This window comes from Uloborus diversus, chromosome 10 (assembly GCF_026930045.1).
Source record: "Uloborus diversus isolate 005 chromosome 10, Udiv.v.3.1, whole genome shotgun sequence".
NCBI classification, from domain to species: domain Eukaryota; kingdom Metazoa; phylum Arthropoda; class Arachnida; order Araneae; family Uloboridae; genus Uloborus; species Uloborus diversus.
The window spans coordinates 104,899,254-104,923,482 of NC_072740.1; the positions used below are offsets into that span (position 1 = coordinate 104,899,254).

Here is a 24,229-nt window from a genome sequence, read left to right on the forward strand (position 1 = left end):
GCAGCCAGTGTGAAGCTATACGAGGTTTATTAGAAGGTGTTTTACCTTCAGTTGCTAGGATATTCTAGATTGACGAGACAAAGAAAGGGTAACAGTACATTGCTTGGAAGCTGTAGCTTTACAAGAATTGCAGCCAAAGAAGCTGTTTCTTTATTTTTTTTTTAAATTATGCTACAGTTTGGCCGTAAAACGTCTTCCTAAAAATTATTCAAAAAATAAGTATCAGGCTAATACTAAAAACATGTCTAAACCATTTTGAAAGATTTCAGAAGTTTTCCAGAATTGTATTTGGCATTTTGTCGGGTAGGTTTCTAAACTCTTCAGAAATATTTAGGTGACTTTTAGGAGAGTTCCGAGCTTTAGCGGAAAATTTCCTGTTTTTTTGCGAGATACGTTACAGGAAAAAGTTAGGCACACTGGCCAACCCTTATTTTCTTGAAACGCGTTTGATTTTTTTTTAAACTGTACGTCCTGTTTACTAATCTGAATTTACTGTATTCGTTATTAGTGATCTTGAGGTTTTAGATGCTGGTTGAGTCACTACATAAGCTACGATCGAGGAATTTAGAAATAAAGAAGTTAGTTTTGTACAGGGTATCTAGCAAGACCCCCTGGTTTCAAAATTAAATGTCTTTAAAACAAAAGACGATATTTTTATAAAATAAACGGTACGTTTATCGTGAAATCCATAAAAATCATATACAGGAACTTAAAAATTAGTTTAAAATATTGCCAACAGGTGGCGCTGCACGGCGTGATTGCAATAGAAGTCTCCATAATTATTGCTGTGAACAGGTTGGAGAAAAATTTCTGCGCATATGTAAGCATATCTGACAGGCTGAAATACTGCTAAGAGTACTAACCTCTTCGCAGCACTATTTATGGAGACTTGTATTGCAATCACAGTATGCAGCGCCACCTGTTGGCAATGTTTTAAGCTAATTTCTAAGTTCCTGTTGTTGTTGTTGGTGTCGTGTGCCAGCTAGGCTGTCAATTTGAGACTTTTTCAACTGTACCGTAATTTGGTGGGAAGTCCGACTTCTACAGTACACATATGCCGTAACAGGACCCGTTAATAGGGTAGGAAACCATTCACAGCACGGCAAAGAAAGGACAAGGACAGGAGAGAGAAAGTACGTCCATACCCGAGCCGGGATTCGAACCCGGACCTTCCTGTCGCAGACAGACTTCTCTGACCACTAGACAAGGCAGGTGGCTCCAAGTTCATGTATATGATTTTTATGGGTTTCACAATAACCATATCGTTTATTTTGAATAAAATAAACGATATGGTTACTGTGAAATTTGATTTATTCAAATTTCGTCCTTTGTTTTCGAGATATTTAATTTTGAAACCAAGGTGTGCTTTGCTGGACACAATGTATGTAGAGTAGAGAACCTCGATCATATGAAACAACGTTCTCAGTTTGAGAAGTAAAATACGTAATACTGTAAAGAAACGCTTAATTTTATGTTTGAGTTTAATTTTCTTAAAAAATAATTGAAACTCAAAACGAGTATATTTTTTTGTTTAAAATGCTCTGCAATCACATTTTTTATTAGTAAAATTATTTTTTTGCGTGCACAACTCCTTTTAAACAGGTTTCTTTTGGCACTGTTTTAATTAAAAATGAAAAGATTTGCATTAAGTTTTGCAACACGTTAAATGAAATGCTTTTAAGCTATTTATTTGGGACGATGTTTAAAAGAAAGCAAGAGAAATATAATAATTTATTTAAATGATTTCGCTGGAGCACGGATATTTTTCTAAGTATAAAATTGCAACAACTTAAATCTATAAATTTCGGTATGAGTATAATCTGATCTATATAAAATGTTCATTAAAAAATAATGTCGAAGTTTTCATTTTTTGTCAATAAAAAGGAAATGCCCATCTTTCATAAAAATGTGATAGATTTAGGATAAACATTTCTTTACTATTACAATTAATGTTTTAAAAATATCATCCTATATATTATTTACTAATTTTAAAGTTATTGTCTTGCTTATATTGCGAAATTACTAAGAAACTGTATCCTTTTGTACATTTTTCAAAACACAATCATACAAAATTTAGAAAATGTTGAATTCCCTACTTAGTGTTTTCGGTCCAAAATATTCAATAAAAAAAAGAAAAAAAAAAACTAAAAAAAAAAAGAAAGAAACAGTGAAACTGGACTTTAAAATATTTATTTCTGAATAGATCTATTGGTGTATAATCTAAAGAATAAAGAAGGCATAAAAATAAAAACTCAGTCAGTAAATTACAGAAACGACAACACGTCACTCTGTAAAACCAAGTTGTTTATTCGATTTGAATATTTTATGTTCTTTGATGCATTCCATTTCTATTTTTACATGTTTTCTCTTCCTAGTTGTCCAATTGTATTTTTACGTTCTATCTTTGTTACAAGTAGTTCAATTTCCTATTTTTTGTGAGTGCAATTTTCACTCCCTTACAAAAAAAAAAGGCTTTTTGAACTAAAATCCAAACACTACTTTATTATATTCAGTAACTTACCGCCCTATAGCCAGGGCTAAGGCAGAAATACGAGAAATACACCGCCAGCTCAGTCAATTCCAGCGGAGGACTGCAGTTTCGTGCATATTAGCACGTGCTAATAAGCACGAAACTGGCAGTCCTCGGCTGGAATTGACTGAGCTGGCGGTGTATTTCATGCACTATTTTATTAGTACAAAATTACCAAATTTTAAGCAACAAATTTTTAAAGTTATTACATTTTTTCCGTACAAAAATCTATCTTCAGTTTATTAAAAAGAAAAGTTTTTTTAAACAACTTTTTACGTTTATGAAAGTTTATCATCATCGCCAACTTCAATTAAAAAAATTATATATAACGTATTCACACATTATGCTTTAACATAAAATGAAGGCATTTGTATGTATATTTAATTGCGTATCTTTTATCTTTAAGAAGCTGTCCCAAACCATTGAACAAAAGTTTAACTAAGTTAAAGTTAAAATCAAAACTGATGATGTCAAAAACTACTGTCGAAAGAAATGTGAAATGACGAAAATTTACTACTTACTATAAACACTAAATGACATCTGTTACAGAAAGGAATCAGATGTGAACCCTATTTTAAGCATCTGTTCCCAGTGCGGTAATGGATCATCAATCACACCTCGCGAAGCGCCGAGAGAAGAAGCAAAAATGTGTGAAATTAATTTCTTGGGTGTACGACAGATGAAGTTCCGTCAAGATGAAAACTCGAAATATAGTTGTAAAAACTAATTAATTCATCTACTTGTTATAAACCTAGTAGTAAGACTAAGAAGTTATATAATGGAAAAGACTATGCTCATTATATTTGTAAATTATCGGAAAAAAGTAGAAAAGTATCACTGCACTTTTTTGAAAAACAAATCTTGACTATTTAATCAAACGGATATATATATATATATATATATATATATATATATATATATATATATATATATTGGGTAAACCAAAAGTCAGAACCAATTTTAAAAATAAGTAATTCAAAAACCGATTAAGATAAAAAGACGTGGTTTTCACTAAACGGATGGAAAAGAAGCCGGGTTTTGTCTGGCAAAAAACCAAAAGTAGTTTTGGTGGGGACCAACAGATGGCGCTGTCAGATTTTGTGATCCAGGATCGTGCAAAGCGACAAACGATATAAAAAGGAGCAACGGCAGCGGGTAATGGTTGTCGAAGCTAATATGCACGAGCTATTTGGCTTTGTTTATCAACAAATTGCTTGAACTGGCAGCCCAATCTTTGGAAGACTGCAGAGCCACCTGTTGGCGATTAAAGGAGTTATTTCTTTAGTATTTCATTCTTCCTTCCTCTTCATGATAAGTAAATGTACAGCCAATGTTTGTTTTATTAGGGTTATTCATTCAAGCTACAGACAGCTCTAAGTAAGAATTCTTATTCTATAATTATAATTATACGCGTGTGGGTAAACGAGAAATTCTGTTAGAACATTCAACGATTTTCATACTCACACAGTATTTAAGATTTTTTTTTTGTTTTTCTTTTTAAAGGTTTTCCTTAAAGCATTATTGATCTTAATTGTATCATTTCCCTTTTCTATTCCTATTCCTATTCAGAGTCACAACTGACTACAACTGTATTTATGCCGAGGACTGCATACTAAGTGCCTTGCCTCCATTATTTTATATACCGATAGATGGCAGCACCATCACCGGATCGAACAGTTAATGAGAATTTAGAACTAGTCCAGGAGCTAATAGCTACCTGGTGCTAGCACCCCCAGAGGTATCGTTTCACTTGGAGGACATTGAGACCACGAGCATATTTAACGTCGCCCAGTCCCCTTTAATGACGACGGTGGGTCTTCGACCATCGAGGTTCGAACCCAGGACCCTCCGGCCCCGAATCAGACACTCTACCGATCGGGCTACCACGGCCCATTTCCCTTTTAAAATGTCAAAAAGGAAAATATAAAATGTTAACTTTTTGACACAATTTGTAACAAAGCAAAATAAATTTTTGGTGTGATGTAATTTTTTTCTTTTTTTTTTAATTTATTTTATTATTTTAACGTAACTTGCATTTTACGTTTTTGAATTAAAAAAATATATATGATATTTAAAAAATCAAAAGTTTAACGTACAAAAAAAAACAGTATACATGTTTTTTTTTTTTTTTTAAATGGAAAATTCCATTTTGAGATTACAATCCTCGATGTTATATACATTCCGCATATGACGGAAGTATACATGAAAATAAAATTATAATTGAAAAGCAATTTTCAATTCTTTAATAAAAATATACATATGCTTTTAATAACAGCTTATTAATATGAACACATTGTTGACGACCAACAATTTCAAACGCAAAAATCTATAAATTTCAATAGTTTCAGAAAAATGCAAAATGAAGTATTTGTTTATTCAACTTATTTTATTTTAGGAGAATGACACAATAAAAAGGATTTGAGTTTCAAGATGCTTTAATTTGGACTAAGAGCCTGAAGACAAGTGCGTGTGCTTTTCACACAAAAGTTTCTAAGTAAGACATATTTAACTTAAATTTAACGCTTTAACATTTAAAATTGAGTTTTTTACACGCCTACGGGAGACTAAAAATAAAATATTTTATTCATCTTTTTTGCTCTTTATTTTTAAACGCGGAAAATACTTCATCAATGAATAAACCTACGGGACGATTATTTGATGAGTTTCCCCTTTAAATTTCCAATTTTATATCTTATAATTGTGTGCAGTGTGTATAATACCAATCAGTTCAGCTTAACAGATTGCAGAACATAAAACAGGCAATAATTGTGTTCAGTTTTCCAGACTATCTATCAGTAAAACTGCTTTTAAGAAGAAAAGTGTCTTAAAAATTTGTATTTTGAACTAATCGTTTCAATTTCTGATATTCTTATTAATCTTCGATTTCGCTTTAAGACAAAAACAAATGTAAAAATAAATAAAAATACGGTTTCCCTTATCACAATGCAAGTCATTTAGAAATCTGGCAGTTTTATTTTAGCTCAGAAAACTATGTTTGGAAAAGAGAAAAGAAATACTTCTGGCCAGAACAAAGCCACCCAATTTACTTTCCTAGCAAATTCATAGCTACAAACCGCAATCTGACAGGAATGTTAGCTTAAATAAGGGCTCTAAGTGAAACTACTTATTATTTTTCTTTTAACCGGTCCTTCGTTCCATGCATACAAAAATCTGTAGAATTATGTATTCAGGTCACAAAGTAATAATAGGCCATGGTTAGTTTCTTTACTCCGTTCCAGTATTTGAGGGTGTAGTTCAAGTTCTAGTTTAGGAATCGCTTTGTCTTTCGATAAAGTAGGGAGGACCGGGGTTATTTGTTACAAGTTTTTTTTCAATATATCTTTTTTACGTTAAATTATTTCAAGTATTTACATGTGTGAAACTTCAAAATGCATCTAAATTGTTCAACATTCATAACATATTTTTAAAAAATGATTAGAAGCCACTACTCCAAAATATTTTAAGTCTTTTGAACACATGTGCATTGAAAAAATTTACCCCACCACGGGACATGTTGTTAGGGACCATGTTAAAAGTCAAAAAAAGTTTTTAGCTTCATAGATTCACTTCATTAAGGACTTATTCTGATAAACTATCATCATCCGAATCATTGATCCGAATTTCAAGTTCTACAAGCGTATAATTTATCAAACTTAGCACATCGGTCATGTGCCCATTCGTAAAAATTACGACATTGAAGCCCTTTAGTTGGTTTTTGGACTCTGAGTACGGTTTAGTGCACTCTATGCAGAACCAGTTTTCATCATCTTCATCCGAAGGAAGCACTGTTTGGACGAACCATTTTTCACTTTTTTTTTTTTTTTTTTTGTGTGTCTTCGTGACTGTTGCTTTTTTTTTTCTCTATTGGAGACAATTTCCTTTTCACTGACTTTTATTTCTCAGCTTCGTCTTGCATTTTTTACTGGTGTATCTGTTAAAGTGGCCCTGACCTATGGTTTCCACTTGCGGACCGGCTTCACTTCTGCACTCTCTGCAGCGTTAGAAAAAAACGTATACATTCGAATAATACATTATTTATTATTATTAGCATTGTTGTTATTATTATTATTTATTCAAACACACATATTAACAATAAATGAAATCATAGAATGAAAAAGATCAGAATTATTATTATTATTACTATCGTCATCCAACTACAGTATTTTACATGAGTTAAATCATGCAATGATTTAACTCTTGTAAGAAATACTGCTTACCACCATTTTTCATCATACTGCAGAATCTCTGTGTTGTCATGAAATTTATTTCGTATTGATCGGCTGCTTTTCGTAATAAACTACCTGCCATTACTTCTTTATCCACTTCCAGGTATGTTTCTTTAGGTTATTAGCCTCTGTCCGTCTTGTTTTTATAGTTCCCGCCATATAACCTTTAAAAAGAAAACATAATTTTAAATTAAAACTTGCATGGGGCAAGTTGTTACTTGTAGTAACTAACCCCAACAAAACTGCAACAACTTGCTCCATATGGCGCCACTTCAAATCGAGGCACATATTACTGGTATTATATCTCTATACAAAACTTTTAAATATGTCATGACTTACCTGAAAATGTAGGCCTTAAAGTGGTATAGAAATCAATCCGTTATCTGCAACTGCTTCGTCACAAATTGAAAAATAACAGCGGAAAGAAAAATTACTTCTAGACTCAAAGCCATTTTCCTTGAGCACTCTTCCTTCTACTGACTACAAGCAGTCCTGTGGCCGTCAGGGAACGCAGATGAATGAGCGCTATCATCTAGTGCAGCGTTTCTTAAATTGTGTTCCGCGGAACCCCAGGGTTCCACGAAGCTCTCTCAGTGGTTCCATGACACTTGCATGTTTTCATTCCACATCTTTCAAATTGGTCACTTAAAAATCAACGCCCAAAATGAAAAATAACTTAATTTTTACTTTCGTATATACTAATCTGAACTGTATTACCCATCAAGGTTAGCCACTACAGGAATAATTGTATTTGTCGCCTGAAAATGTGCCTTTAAGATTCAACGCTCGAAATTTTTCCAAGATCATCAATAATTCACCTCTTTCTCACTTTTACACACTTCAATTTCGAAAAAATTCCGAATGAAGCTACTGATTCTCTAACATCAGCAAAGATAGTATGAAAGTGACTTCAATGTTAAAAAAGTTATGGAAGCCCCCCCCCCCCAAAAAAAAAAAATTTCTTTCTTGAACCATTACCAAATATTCCTTAAAATTACGATTTTTGACGTAAATTTCAAATATTCTACTATTAATACTAGCCAATCTCCCAGTATCTATGGCAGCAGTTGAAAGCACAATTTTAAAATTTAACGAGTGAGGACCAATTTAAGTCAACATAACATATAGTGACATCAAAGTCTCTGATTTATAAATGAATTCAAAAATTTTTGTAAAATAATAAACATTTTAGTTTTTAAGATTTAAAACCTTTTCTTTGTACATTTTAGTGAATTATTAACACTATTGTAGGTAAAACACATCACTATTTCTTTTCCTAACTAAGAAAATATTTTAATCATAACTCATGCATAAATTCTGAAGTTATGTATCCCTTTTAAAAATAACTCAAAATCACAAACAGGCATAGGCGACTAGCACGAGGAGTCAAGAGGGCCAATTGCCCTCTCACTTTCAAAAGTAAAGGGACTTTGCCCCTCCACTTTTCTAAGTTCAAAGCGAAGGGTCGAATAAAAAATGATAGGGGTGATCCATTCACGTGTTTAAAGAAAGAACTGACTTAATAAATGCTTGTTTTACATATATATGCTTTTTTATGTTATTATTTCGTATAAAATAAAATGGAACTTTGATTTTGTATTAGGGATTCTTCTGTGGCCATCTGGTCCCGATTTTTGAGTCCGTTTCTCGAATTTTTGAAAGAAGGTCAATTCATTAATAATGACGTAAAAATTCAGTTGCCCAATTTTTTAAGAAAAAATTTAGTTTTATTGGTGTGTCATTCACCAAACCTGCCCCCCCTGCACCTCTTTTGACACCCCTCCCTCCACTTTTTTGGGGCACCAGCCACCTATGCAAATAGGATTGTTTTGGTGTTTTATAATAATAAATAATAATTAGCAATTAGAAATAATTAGCATGGTCTATAATGAAGTCTATTTAATTGTCATTTTAACGACAAATAGTTATGTGATAGTCTCTTTGATATAAAAACCTGGGCTCCTTCTCAAACAGAACCTTGGCTACTCCACTGCAAACTTTTGACAAAAAACTAAGGGTTCCACGAAAAATGTGAGCAGTTAAAAGGGTTCAACCGATCAAAGAAATTAAGAAACGCTGATCTTGTGCAAAGAAAGTCAAATTCTAATGACGGTTAATTTTAAATTTGAATCTAAAAACATACCCCGTGTAACAACTAACCCCGGTCTCCCCTACTACATATGAATATTTGTTGTTTCGCATTGTGAATGGTTTAAATTATAATTTTAAGTGACTTTCTTTTTCGTAGAGAATTAACTGTGTACTGTTTAGCTTAGTTACATATTCAGGTATCGAGCTGAAGCCGATTCATTTATTAAATACGCTCATTTATTCTTTATATTGGTAGCTAAATATATTTTTCACAGCAATGAAAAGTCTACATTAGTGCAACTTACAACAATTCAGAAAATTTGTTTTGAAAATTTGTTTGAATTTTTTTAGGAAGTAGATAAGAAATTGTGAAATCCCCAAACGTTCCACTTAAATTAACAGTAACGTTTCAGATTTTTTTTTTTACAGTGTAAGCATATTAAGTAGGAAAATTAATCCATTCATATACTGTAAAACGGATTAAAAAACTTTCCTGGGAAATAATGGGCAGCTGATATACCCAATTTCTGCCAGTAACAAATCTTGCAAAAAAACAGAAACGTTTCAAGGCAGTAACTTCCCTGAAATTATATCCTTGACTCTTGCTGAAATGGCTTGATTAAAACCATTCTGGAACCTTCAATGGAAACTAGTTAGTTGAAACGTCATTGAATAGACGCACTAAGAGAGCCTTAGAATCCTTAACGGCCAATACAAAATTGTACGTAGGAAACACCTATTTTACTTATCTTGCAGAGCTGTTGCTATCCAGATTCTTATTCACACCCCCTAGCGGCTTAGCTAATCTGGACAAACGGTGATTGAACTAAAACCGATATAGTTATTAAACACACCCAGTCAATCTTTAAACCGGTAGCTAAAAATATTTTTCAGAACAGTGAAAAATCTGCATTCGTGCAACTTTTAGTGATTAAGGAAACGTTTTGGCAAATATACTTGATTTTACGGGGAAATAAATGAAAACCCGTGAAATCTCGAAGCGAAATGCGGAAATACTCAGTAACGTTTCGGAATTTTTTTACAATGTAAATAGTGCTTTAATGAAAATGGTTAGTAGTTAAGACCCAGCTAAGAAACCAGCATTCAAACAACTACACAAATCTTTAGAAAATAACTTCATTGCTTAAACTGTCGATTAAATTTTTGAAAATAAATATTTCAGATTTTTAGAGTTCACCTCTCAAAAGATTTCCCCATCATTCATAACTAAAGGGATCTGCTTTACGTTCACCAAGTTACTAATGTTAATTGAAAACAAATTTGCGTAAGTGACGTACGCCTTTTGCAATACCTAATATTTGATTAGGTACTTATTATTCAACACCTTTGCTGCATATTATTATTACGTATGAATATGCTAAGTATGCACGTTCTACTGATTATGAATTATTCATTTACTTGGAAGAATATAAAGCAGAAAACAATTAGGTTATCTTGACTCACGAAATAAAATATACGCCGAATTCATATTTTATTTACAAATAATAATGTTTACTAAGTTGGTGTGCTGCAATTGTTTAAATTTCCCCCTTACTGTGTATATTCATTTTTAGGTAAGCGGAATGAAATACGATATCCTGCAAAATTTGCTGAAAAGGGATCAAACGCATCTTGAAAACACATTTGAAATGACATCATTAATTTTAATTTTTATAGACCTTTCTGAATCTATTAAGTCTATTCTTAAAGTTTTATTTAGGAGTCAGTTAAATTTTGTCTTTTCAAAACACTTTTTTATTTGCGAAAAATATTTTAACAGCAAGGATATTGTTACAAAGTAATGAGGAATTCTCCTGCTTCCCCGCTATCATTACTTGCAATAACGTAATGTCACAAAGTAAGGATGAGTCATCCTGTTTAACGATCATCAAAACTGATCAATACAGGGAAACGTGCGTAGGTCGACAGCTTATGGTACAGTACTTTAGTGGTTTATCTTAAACAGGTAATCAATTTATAGAAATTAATTTTTATGATGTAGGATTAATTCTGCACCTCAAACAAGCGGTCAACTTAGATGGGTGGTTAACTTGCGAGGGTGGGCAACTTTACAGGTTTTACTGTATCTTTTTACAAAATAATGATTCATCATCTTGCTTCCATATTATCGTTACTTGCTACGACATCTTGTCACAAAGTAACATCAAATCATTGTACTTCAATACATCATTGATTTTCTAACAACTTGTAGCAAAATAATAAAGAAGCATTGTACTTCCCTAACGGTTTCGTTCATTGAGTCCATTGGTGCACCCTGCGTCAGGGTTCAATTTCAACTTGCCTTGTGCCTCTTCTTCGTCTTGATCGCTTTACTCCATAAGACGTTTCGTTTATTGCTTCTTCGTCATGAATTATTACACTGTAAAAAAACACAGACACTATTCTAGAAATAATAAGCAGTTAGTGTGTGTCCATTTTCTGTCAGTAACATATCTGACAAAAAACAGAAAAGTCGCCGGCTAAATAAACCTCGAATCTTTATATGAATTGAAAAATCTTTACAATAAAATCTAGTCATGTTTGTTAAGATAATACTGTTATTAGAACAATCGTTCTGCAAACATAGTTGAAAAGCATTTTTCGTACACCTCTACACGTCACTGGATTTTAACTTGCGTACAAAACTCAAACCAATTAAATTCTAACTTGATTTTTCAAAACATACCTTTAAGTAACAAGACTGAAAACAATCATAAGAATTAATGCCGTTCATTCTTAATAATAATTTATCATGGCTCTTTTCTGCAAAGCATCTGCAAAATGCTTATTAAAAGTTAACTAAGCAGTGAGAATAAACTTGCAGCCGTAAAAGAGATTTATACACCCAAGACATGAATGGCTCTTCAGCTGTTAATGTACTTACACTATAATTCTCATTTGGAAGGGTTAAGTTTCATTAACTGCTTTGAAGTAAGCATCCATATGGTTCCTAATTTTGCGTCCGTATGGTCTCTAACCATGCGTTATTGTTTTAATGCATTTTTTTTCTTTCTTTTTCTCTTTTGTTTTTCGGAAGATGGGGTTAAAAACATCTAACGACAAGTAAATAGAAATTCTAATTAAATAAATAAGTAAATAAATAACAAGTAAAGACCATTTGCCTGCTTTTGAAAAAAATCTTGAGGTTTTATTAAAGTGCTTGGCTTTAGTTTACATTTCAATGCACCGGCTCTTTTGTATATGAAAAGTGTAAAGCGAAACTTGGTGTGTTTTTTACTAACAAACAGTTTAATTGAATTTTCGTGCCCCGAAACCACTGCGCTGTATTCCCCCTATTGTTTTTAAATCTTTTTTATGACATTTATTCTTGTATTCTCTTAATTTCGTTGATTTTCATAACTTTCAAATAAAATACAAAACATTAACTGGATAATTAAATTCTAGATTGGGCTACATTGGCGATATTTAAGATATATCGGCACTGAAAACTTAAGATTTTAAAATTTTGTCTTTCATTATGGAAATCCTTATTTGCCACCAAAGTGTCGAATAAACTACTCATTTCACAAAACGATAGTCAGGCATTTTAAATAAAACAAAGGCATTACACATCTCATAATTCCACATTATAATACAAAATAATCAGATAAATAATAAATTAAGCCATAAAAATGAAATTGTATAATCTTCACACTGAAAACATTCTGCTATCAAAAGCAGTTTAAATGTAAACAAAATCCACCAAATAAATAAATCAGTTTATTCAAATCGTTTAAAGTTCTATTCAAATGAAAAACTATTTCACATGGTGGACAATAATTAATTCTCTATTTTTGCCTAGATAGAGAGTAAATAATTGGCTTTAAGTAATGTTGGGATATAAAAAAATAAGCTGTTTAAAAAGGAATTAATATCACAAAATGTCATAAAACTTATCTTTCTATGCAAAAAAAAAATCACATTGTTTCGAACTATGCGCATTAGAAAGCTTATAAAACATCTCCTCCCGACTTGCTGTATATTTTAAAAGAGTTAACGTTATCTGATACCATCGAGATTTTAAAATGTTGTCTTTATTGTGATATGAAATTTAAGGGAATGTTTTTCTTCATTACGGAAGAGTTGTGGTTATTCATGTCCTTATTATGCTGGAAATATATTACACTGTAAAAAAAAATTCCGAAACGTTACTGGTTGTTTCCATGGAACGTTTCGTGATTTCAGAGGTTTTCACCTATTTCCCCAAAAATTCAAGTATCTTCGCAAAAAAGTTTCCTGAATTCCTAAAAGATGCACGAATGCAGACCTTGCACTGGTGTGAAAAATATTTTTTGCTACCAGTTTAAATATTGACGGAGCGTGTTTATTAAATGTATCGGCTTTAGATTGTTTAGGGCCCTTCCGGATTGACTAAGCTTCCAATGGGAGCAAATAAGGCACTGGATAGCTACAGCTTTGCGAGGCAGGAATTGCAGGCAAGAAATATGCTTGGTTCTTGCTTGCAATTTTCGCGTTGCTTGACCGTGGTTGCTCTAGTATTTCTGGAGCTTTCTTGGTAAATCAGGAAGGTTCTAATCAAATAAATTAAAGCTATTTAATTTTTCTAGATAGTTCAAGACTGGCTTTAATAGGGGAGATTTCTTAATATTTCAGAAAGGTTACTGACTTTTATCAGAAAACGTTCCTGTTTTTTGTAAGATATGTTACTGAATGAAATTGGGCACATCAGCTGCCTATTATTTTCCAGGAACGTTTCTGAATCGTTTTTACAGTGTACTGATAGTTGTCCTTACTCCCATAGGGATTTTTGAAGTAAGATAGATCATACATTTTTTTTTCTCCTTCTGACAAAGGTTTTCAAGACAGGGTTGTTCTCGGTCCAAATGATTTTTTTAATGATTTTTTTCTGGAAAATAATAGGCAGCTGATGTGCCCAATTTCAGCCAGTAACATACCTTGCAAAAACCAGGAACGTTTTCCGCTAAAAGTCAGTCACCTTTCTAAAGTATTTGAAAATCTCCTTTGTTAAAGCCAGTGGTGTCTCGGGAATCTTTCTGAACAATTACGTAGGTTTAACATGATTGATTTATCCCTTTCTGATGCACCAAGAGGGTCCCCGAAGCATCAGCGCACCCTTGGATAAAGCGAACATTGCAGACATGCTCCTTTCCTGCAATTCCTGCAGCTGTCCATTGATTTATTTGCTCCCATTGGGAACGTAATCAATCCGGACGGGCCGCAACTAAGCCAGAGTTGACACACTTAATAAACACGCTCAGTCAATTTTTAAACTGGTAGCAAAAAATATTTTTCACACTAGTGAATCGTCTACATTTATGCATCTTTTAGCAATTCAGAAAACTTTTTTGCGAGGATACTTGATTTTACGGGGAAATAGGTGAAAACCTTTGATATCCTGAAACGCTACACGGAAATAACTAGTAACGTGTCGGAATTTTTTTACAGTTTAGTGGGGATTTTAATTACTGTTATATTCAATCTAATGAGTAAATTTGTAGACTAATGTAGTGATTTAAATAGAGATTTTTGAGTGCTGTTTTCCTCATTCTCATGATAATTTGTATGGTCAATGGACTTTATTTCTGCACTATTGAATTTTTAAAAATGGCGTTTTAAATTATCAGCCGCATTTAGAAAACTAACAAAAACTTCAACCCATTCGTTAGATATGCCTTCTTGAAAACTGCCCTGAACTCGAGTATTTTTCGAGTAATTGTGAACTATTCTTTGACGTTTCTACTATACAATGCGAACAAGAATGATTGAAAATGAATGTTCCGTGCTCGTGAATATAACCAAGATTTGTAACAAAAGACTTTGATGCATTTTGTTTTTTGCATTACTAAAAAAATAGCTAGGTCTGGTTAGTTAGGCATTCAAAATTAATGGAAATAAAAATGTTATGCATAAAAGACAGATATTTTTATGGGAATATTTTGATTGAAATAGATAAAGCGGATTAAATTTGTAAGGATAATTTATATGTATGAATTTATCTCTAAAATATTTTCTATACTTTTATAGGTTTACAATGCACAAACGGATGATTTTATAGATATTTTTCACAAAAAAAAAAATGACATGGGTTTAGAAATACTGATATAAATAAATAGAAAGCTTTTGGAACCGTAATGCAGTGAAACTTTTTTTTTTTTTTACTGTGGCGTACTTTTGCAAATGTGTGTGTTACAGACAGCTTTTTGAATACATTTTATGTCCAAAACCAACACTGAATTTATTTTTCCAGGTGTACAAAAGGGTTTACTTTCAAAATGTTTTTCATTTTAAAGGCACACCGAAACCGCTTTTGAAATGAGAAACATTTGAAATGCGCGGATTGTATAAAAGGAAAATATTTTCTTACTCTTAAGAAATACAGACGACATCTATATTTTTCTTCTATTATTATACTTACGGCAATCACCCGGTTGAGTGCTAAACAGCACAAAAAAGGTCACGCTAGGTACCCGTATGACTCCATTAATGTTTTCTTAGTAAAGTTTATACATGTATGTATAAAATGTCCCATATCAATGTGCAAAATCGATATTTTTCAGTATAAAATGCAATTTAAGAAACTAAATTGACAACTACATATGTTTCTTAGAAATACTTAATACATTTCATAAAAAGGAGCAAATAAAGAAAAAACATTTAAAATACAATAATGCATACCTACATTAAACTTAACATGCGTTTATCACAGCCATAGTTGAAATAATCCTTATAAAAGTAAACTGTTCACATTTAACGCAGGGGATTTAGGTTTTTGAATTTATTTTCCAATTCCAGATTTCCTCCCATAAACTAAACGTGGAGTTTCAAAAAAAGAAAAACTCCAACTGTGCCGGCAGATGCTCTTGAAGGAAAACATTTAGAAATTAAGGGCAATTTGGGGTCAAATCTGTTGAATTGTACACTAGAAAATAGAAGATTTTTAGTGACTGGGATTGCCCAAGAACCCGTGAGTTCCTTCTGGCTAAGAGACAAACGTACCTTTGTTCAGAGCGTTATACGTTACACATTCTCGAAAATTCAATTATTTTCGCTAAGTGTAACAATTTTTAGAAAAGAGGTAAAACGTATTTTTGAAGAAATTAATATTGACGCTAAACAGAACCAAAACGCTCGTATTTGTTTCCAAATGATTATTCACTCAAAAGTTTCTGTATCGAAATTGATTTGAAAAAAAAAAAATGCATGCATTCTGCTAAAAAAGAAACTTTTCTTGAATTTTGTATTTAAAATTGTATATTGCTCAAAAGTAAATAATAATGTTTATGACCCTTATTTATTGACACGCTGGGAGTTATGATATCTCGAGCACTGTCAACAGAAGCACTGTCAGAACTGTCAACAGTCCTGCACCGGCAAATTGATTAATTAACAACATAAATCACTGTAAAAAAATTCTGAAACATCACCGATTATTTCCAGAGAATGTTCCGGGTTTTCACAGGTTTCTACTAGTTTCCTGTGAAAAACAGGTATATTTGCAGAAAGTTTATTAAAACATGAAAAAATTTCATAAATGCTGGCTGCTGCGAAAATAATTTTTAACTTCTAATATGAAGATACTAGTCGACCCGTGCGGAACTCCGCACTGTGCTTTGAATCCTCTAATGTGGCATTTCGCTCTTTAAAAATTTCAGAGAAAGAACATTATGAAGAAGAATAGAAAAAAGTTAACGTATTAAAGTAAACGGAAAAAAAGTAAACACACATATAAAGGCATGTAATATGAAGACATCAGCACAAAACCCCTTTAAATACAACGTTGCGATAATGTGATCATCGCTCACCTTTTGGCGGTACGTATTTTCAATCTAACATATCATTAAAAGTGTGGCTGAGTGACTCGAAAAAAAGCAGTAATTTTGCATGTGAAAAAACGGGTTGTGGCAAATACAGTTCTGCCTATGTGAGCATCTGAAGGAAATAAAAGAGATTTATTGGCACTGATTTCAATTGCGCTTTTCTGATTAACAGCACGACACTCCAACCAACCGAGCAGTTGCGCCTTCGTTTTCGAATGCTATTCATTGAAGCAATGTGCAAAAAAGCAAAAAAGCTTTTTGCAAAGGAAAAAAAAAGACCATGCGTCTATGTTTTGTCATTAGCCAACATAATACGCTTTAAAATTATTCGTAAAACATGGAATTTGATTAAGGAATGAGGACGATCTCACGTAGCGATTGAAACAAACATTCTAGAGAAGTAATAAATTAGATTGAAAATATGAGTTTTATTTTTTGAAAAATGATACGATTTCGCATAGCAGACTGCTTTAACCGTTACGGCTTGAATGCCAGCACATTTTTTTTTTCATTTATTCGAACAATTAAAATTCAAAATTAAAACCAGTTGAACTGAGTCCACTTTTTAAGTGTAATTTTTCGAACGTAGACAAAATGCATCCCCCCCCCAAAGCAGAGGAGTAGAAAATCTTACTAATGTAGTTGATAATAGTTTTAATGTTTTACATCGTATTCGCGAATAAATAGTTAAAGGTTTACTGGGTGAAACTCGTAATTTCAATTTGGCGTAATATATTTTCATTATACAAAAGGTCAAACACTGATATGAGAAAAATATACATTTCGGCAAAGAATGAAAAAGTTTTCTTGTTAAAAAGGTATCCCTTGAGATAAATCTAATACTTTTTATGCTTACATTATTCTTAGTGGTCTGGACGGAATCAAAGCTATAAAAAAAAAAAAAAAATGAAGAACACCATTTGATAACAGTCAACTTATCTGAATGATAACTGTAGCCTGCATAAAGGAGACGCAACACCAAGTAGCATTCCAATCGCATTTATTTTATTGTCTTGCGTGTGTTATCTGTTGTATGTTATCCGTCCATGTAATGCGTAATATTAATCTAAATTCGCTATTACGTTGGACAACCCGGCCTTGCCCAAAATTCAGATAGTTTATAGCCGAACGCTCTGCCGAAAAAAACTTTTGAATTTAACCGAACATTTAAGTCCAGTGCTTTTAAGCTTTATAAAAAAAATGTTATTTTTATTTATTTATTTATTTTTATTCATTTTTTCCCCGAAAGGACGCAAAAATACTGACAGAAAAATAATCCACACAAATAATATCGAAGATAAGATATTGAAGAGTAGTGTTTTTACGTTTTAAAATTTTTACAATTTGTTCTCGCAGGCTGCTTAACCGCACGATTCAAATACAAAATAGTTTGAACTAAGTTCTTTTTTAAGTGTAGCTTTTCGAATGTAGTAAAAATGTGCTAGGCTATTTGTTTTTTGCCGAAAGAAGAAAAAAAAAGTATATTTTACCCATCAAGTTGTTAGTAATTTTAATGTTTCACTTCGTATTCTAAAAAATACTCTTAGTTTTAAGTGAAAAGCGTAATTTCAATTTGAGGTAAAAATTTTTTAGCTGTACAAAGGGTCAAAAACTCATCAGAAGAATCTACATTTCAATAAACGATTTATTTATTTTTTTTCTGAACAAAAAACAATTCCGTTGTAGTCTGAAATCTTAAACCTGATACTTATATTTTCGCTTACAATATGCTTTAATTTCCTTACTGGAGTCAAAGCTTGAAAAAAAAAAAAAAAAACTTACTATTCAGAAGCAATTTAGCATCGTGTTGCATCAAGTTTTCAAAACATCAAGAAGCGTTTCCTACTCATTTACTCTATTCCCTATTTGTTATTCATTTTATTATGTCTGCATGTAATACACGATATTTCTCGAATTTTTTGATGCAGATTGTCCGGACGCGGGCCCGAACACTCATTCTCCTGGTTACCAGTCGAACGCTCTGCCGATCAAGCTATTCAGCTCTGTCGCTCATACTGCAAGTTAAAGTTATAAATTTAACCGAAAACCTCATTCTGGTTCTTTAAAACAGGTTTTTTGGCCAAAAAAAAAAAAAAAAAAACAATTTTAAGACCGTGGGTCTATTTTTTGTCAGTAGCCTGTACAATAAGCTTTAAAATAAGGTGTAAATCAAAGAAATCGATCAAGAATTGAGGAAGATCTCGCGTAGAAATCAAAAACAAGCTACAGAAATAATATATAAGGATGCTTAGGTTATTTATTAGGTGAACCGCTTTCAATAAGTTGCGTCCGTTCCAGATTCGTTAAGGCCCAAACAAGGGCGAAATACAGTTTTTGGTCATTGCAGCTTTTCAGGAACTGGACAAAAACAAAGTGTTTGGTATTTGCTTGCAATTCGGCCTTAGCTTCGGATATTACATTAAAAGCACTTCTCGTTTAAGGATACTAAATAAAATGCTTTGCATTGTCATATTTCTACAGAGGAGTGACCAAGTAATTACGGCTTTGAGAAAATAATGAAATAAACGACTAAATGTTAATGCCTTCAGTAAAGTTGACTCACGTTGCCCGCGAAAGAATATAATTTTACCAAATATCGTTTCTATATTTCGTAGTAGCAAGGGGTTAACTGCAGTTTTTTACTGTTTGGCGAAAAAATATATCAGTAGCTAAATCTTTTACCAATGTACTGTAAATTACAATTGGAATCTTTCTTGCAGTTATTCACTTCGCGTGTGAAACGTCTATGCATCACAGAATGAGTATACGCAAATTTTATACACGAATATAAATTTTAATCAGTTCAAACACCTATAGTAAAAAATTAAAACAATAATTTTTTTTTACATTCTATATTTTTCCAATATAATTAATTTCTTTACGAAACTATTATCAAATTACTTGCACTTTCAATTTTTAAAGAGCATCCCTTAGTGATACTTCCTTCCTTTGGCGGACAGTTATTTTATTTTAAAGGAACTAACCCTCTCATTTTACAAAAAGGCTTTTAACGTATTTTCTGATAGAGCCGTTCGCTTAAGCACCAAGCTTCCTTTTAACGGTCCAGAAGATAAGTAAATAGGTACAACCTTTTTAAGAGTACAATTTTCTCAGGTTTAAGGAAAAGTAATTTTGCTAAGTATATACATAAAATAAAAAGAGGTAACTTATGAATGAGTAAAATGAGAAGAATGGGTTTTTCAATATCAAATTGTGTTTATGTATGTTTCTTTTTAAGTAAAAAATCATTTGTACTCTATACCCTATGTAAGTTATTAAAACACTTTATTAGGATATTAACCAGCTGTCTAGAAATTTGTGTTTTTACCTGTTTTTATTACTTTTATGTGTAATTGAATAAACTATACGAGATTGGTAGAAACATTTTGCAAGTTGTATGCGTAGTATAAAACTAACATAGTAGCGAAGGAAATTATACTAAAGTAACAACGTTAAACTTTGAAAAAAACAAGTAAGGAAGCGCAGAGCGAAGTTTAATAGTTTTTTCAAAATGATCAAATTGAAAATTTGTTTCAAAAATTACAGTACACGAAGAAATACCATTTTTTTATAAAAATTTTTTCCATGAAACTGTATATTGTATTTTTAGCAGCTCTTCAGAGATAGCTTTTTTTTTGACAGGGATAACTTACATGTGATACTACATAGTTAAAATGTTGCCAGATAGATGGCGCAAAACCAGAGTAAATATTTCACCATTTAATTTTACCCCACATTTCCCTATATCATGTAAGAAAAATAGAAAAACGAATTGGGCAAGGATATAATTCTTGCTCGGAAAACAAGTAACTAGTATTTTTTTGGAAATATAAATATAAACAATACCTGTATTGTATTCTGTGTACTGACACATAATTAAGAAATGTACAAACTTCTGCAGCAATAAAATTTGCTAATAAAGCTTTAAAAAGTTTATGCATTTTAACCTTTTTTGTTTGAAGAACATCAGTTTATTCTGCTTTGTCAGTTATTTTTATTCTAACCTGTTGTGAAATAAAAAAGCTCAAAGTGCATCAAAAAATAAAAAAAATTTGCTTTCGAAGTATAATTTGAGACAAATATTTCTCGAAATAGCGATAAAGGAAAACTTAATTACTAAAATAATGGAAAATTTCCTAAGGTGTATAAGAGGCTTTTCAAATAGAAGACAAGGGAAAAAAACTAATTATGTTCTAAGCACAGTAATATCTGACGGAAGGAAATAAAGCTCAAATTTAAAAAAAAAAAGAAAAACAAAGAAAAATATATCTCGCTTTAAAATACTCAAAGTGAATCATTTGAATAATTACTGTAGTTTAATTAAAGATTTATGGGCAACATAAATCTTACTTTAAGAATGTGCAAATCTTTACTATACCGTTTAATTTAGATTTCCAGTTTTATCACCGAAAGCACTTCTTAACTGCAAGTTTGATGAAGCCCTAAACTTAGGCATATTGAACGAGGGTTTCTAAGATAATATTCAACGGTTTTTAGAGACCATTAAGAACATATTTCCTTAATAACGTGTATGAATAATGAGAATATGTCATCATCATCTGAAGCTTGGTCATCATTTTGCGTTTTTGCATTGAATTAGGACGTATTTGTTGGAGAGTTCGTGTTTGTTATCGATAATGATTTTTGCAGTCTAAAGAGTAATTGCACAGAAGTAAATGATTGAAACCTTTTTATATAAACTTGGGTAACGTTTCGTGAATAACAATTGCTTCAAAGTACTTTTCCCATGTTTGAATGCAAATACTTTAAGCGAAATGAAATCATGTGATTAAAAGAAGGAATTTGCGAAATTTTCACATTAAACAAAAGCGTAATTTATAAAATACAAGGGCCAAAAATGTCTTTCCTCAGAAAAATTTTATAATGTTATTTTAGTTTTGATGATGTTAGATATAATTAAGTTAATCTCAGCAAAGTTTGCAAATAAATTACTGGAACATTGATAAACTATTTAATGGTTCCAGCAGCGTACTCTCGTTAACTTTTACACTAAAAACACAAATACAAAGTTAATAAATTTACAAATAAATATAATTCTGGTTAAGAAAATGCTTAAGATAAGCTTTTCTTGATTTTTGATTCTAACTTATGCAAACCTGCTATTGCATACTGCACAATATCGAAACAAACAATTATTATTTAAAAAGAAAAAGCGATAAGTAAAACTCGAAGCGTTACTTGCGTTTTGACTGAACATCTATACTCACTTCAGACAAAGAACAGGAACAGGTTTTCTGTGCTTGTTTATTCGCACAAATGCTAATGCTAAAAGCAGTTTGCAAGCACTGATCCCGACCAGAATATTTTAGCCGCTGTTGCTGTCGATGTGAACAGTTGATATTATCGTAGAAGGTGGTTCGGGAATATAGAACTGGAAAAACAATTAATTTTTTTGTTCTTTTGCCATTATGTTTATGCTAATTAAAATTAAAATCTCATGTTGTCTCTTGTGGGCTTTTGCTTAATAAGAATATTTTACGTTTCTGAAGCGTAGAACACTTTAATCAATCATTCATTGTCAGTGAAATTCTGCATTTTTTTTTTTTTTACTCCGCTTTGTGCTCTTCTTGACTCCTCAAAAATAGAAAGAGTGGAATGAATGCGGCTTCCGAATAGAAATATCTTGCTCTGCGCATCAAAGGATGGCAAAGAAACTATTTACAATCTTAAGGTTTACTGAAATTCTTTTCTGATTTCATCCTGCCAAGTTTTTATTTTCATCTTTTTCTCATTGGTTTCTTAAAAATTCTTCAATGTAACAAAATTTTTCGAAACAACTGAACTAAATAAGTTTTACATATGCATGTGAAAACATACTGAAAGACGATATTTTGTGCTGGAAAAATAGCTAATTTAAACTCCAGTTGTATGCCAATCTTTTCTGCTTTCAGCTAATGTTGTTTGCATGTAAAGTACATTGTTGAGATGAGTAATGCGTATCTGTTGGAATTGAATCAAAATATTAACGATTAAGAATTAATAGATTACAAATATGGCTGCCAAAAAAAGAGAAGCTAAATTTTCTGGCACATCAAAGAAATACTTTTTGGCACACAAAATATAATTTTCTAGACTGAAAAGAAGGATGAGCATAACCTCTGAAGTTTAAATTAATGAACATTAGTAGTTTGGTAACATTCAATAGTGCTCCCAGATAATCAGAAGATAGAAATATGAGTTCCAAATGACTTCTAACACTTACACAATTCTCAATTAACCAATCATCTTAAGCTATGACCAAAAGGTTTTATTGAATAAGCTCAGGCGTTCGCCTATCTCTTTATTTGCATCTTGGCAATGTTCGTATTCAGTAAATTCGTGCTTTGTAAAAATGAGATTAAACTTTTAAAAAATAGAAAATCTAAACAAAATCCTACTTATGTTTTTCTTCCCAATGTTTTAAAGTACTTAAGTGCACATCCTTCATTCATTAATATCCATCTAATTTAAGAAATTAAACTTTAATAAATTTTTATTGTTTCAAATCTTTTAAACTTATGATAAAATGAACAATTTCATTTCGTCATTTTATATTCTGTCTGAAAAAAAAAATAACTAGAACAACCATAAGTGAATTCCAAAAAAGCACCTGCTTTTACATTTTAAAACGACATTTCGAATTTTTAAATGAATTCGAGTTAAATAAATAAAACCCATTCACATATACGAGGGGTGTTTGAAAAGTCTGCGATCTTTGTCAGAAGAAAGAAAGTCCTTTTGACACTCCTTCCATTGAAGCAGCCGTTGCAGCCATAATCTCCAATTTTTACTTCATTAAAAGGTGACATAAGTTTTGATTCTTTATTTATAGTTTTTATAGCACAGTTCGAATTCCATGTCTTCTCTTACAGCATAAAGTGTTAAAATCATTTTTAATAACGAACCGTTTTTTGTCTCATAATCTTTTCCTACTCCTACACAAAAAACACGAGTCAATAAAAACGCGCAAAAAATGTAACAATTATATATTATTGTTGGAAATTAGCAAAATTTTAACAGTATTCAGTAAGGAAGAGAAAATTTTCAGTAATTTACTAAGAAGCAAGAAATGTTATTTGACAGGATTTGATTACGAAGGTTTGATAATCACAAGTCAAATTACCATTAAGTAGTTAATAGAAGAATTAGCATCTCTTTTGCTTATAATTATCACCGACGTTTGGCTGCAATTCTGCCAAATGAAACCGTAAATCATCCTTAACAAAAAGCTTATTTCTATGATTGCTCCTAAGGTGACTTTTTTTCCTCACTAGCATGTTGTCGTAACCCCGTAAGGTACTTCATTATCATTAGGACCAGTTTTAGATATTTAACTACTTGTGTCTTTTCTACTTGTGTTCAAGTAGCCGCTTTCATATAATCATTAAACTAAAAGCGAAATGAAATGCTTAAATCCATATCTATACTAATATTGTAAAGAGAGAGATCAGATTTTTGCTTCTTTATATGTTCAAGGTAATCTTCGGAACCACTGCACCTATTTGAAAAATTCCTTCACTATATAAAAGGTGCATTCTTACTGAGTGAAAAGGACAACGTATAAATTATGCATATATGCCTTT

At 31.8% G+C, this 24,229-nt stretch overlaps 1 protein-coding gene across 2 annotated transcripts in view; it reads left to right on the forward strand.

Annotated features, from left to right (window-relative positions):
• The window catches only part of LOC129231438 (uncharacterized), a 181,034-nt gene that overhangs the window by 27,556 nt on the left and 129,249 nt on the right, over positions 1–24,229 (forward strand). Inside the window, exon 2 of one of the 2 annotated variants that reach the window (XM_054865753.1) lies at positions 4,926–5,024. The exons of the other annotated variant lie outside the window; for it this stretch is intronic. The gene's annotated coding sequence lies outside the window, so the exon portion shown is untranslated. The remainder of the gene's footprint in view (positions 1–4,925; positions 5,025–24,229) is intronic. 2 annotated transcript variants of the gene reach the window in all.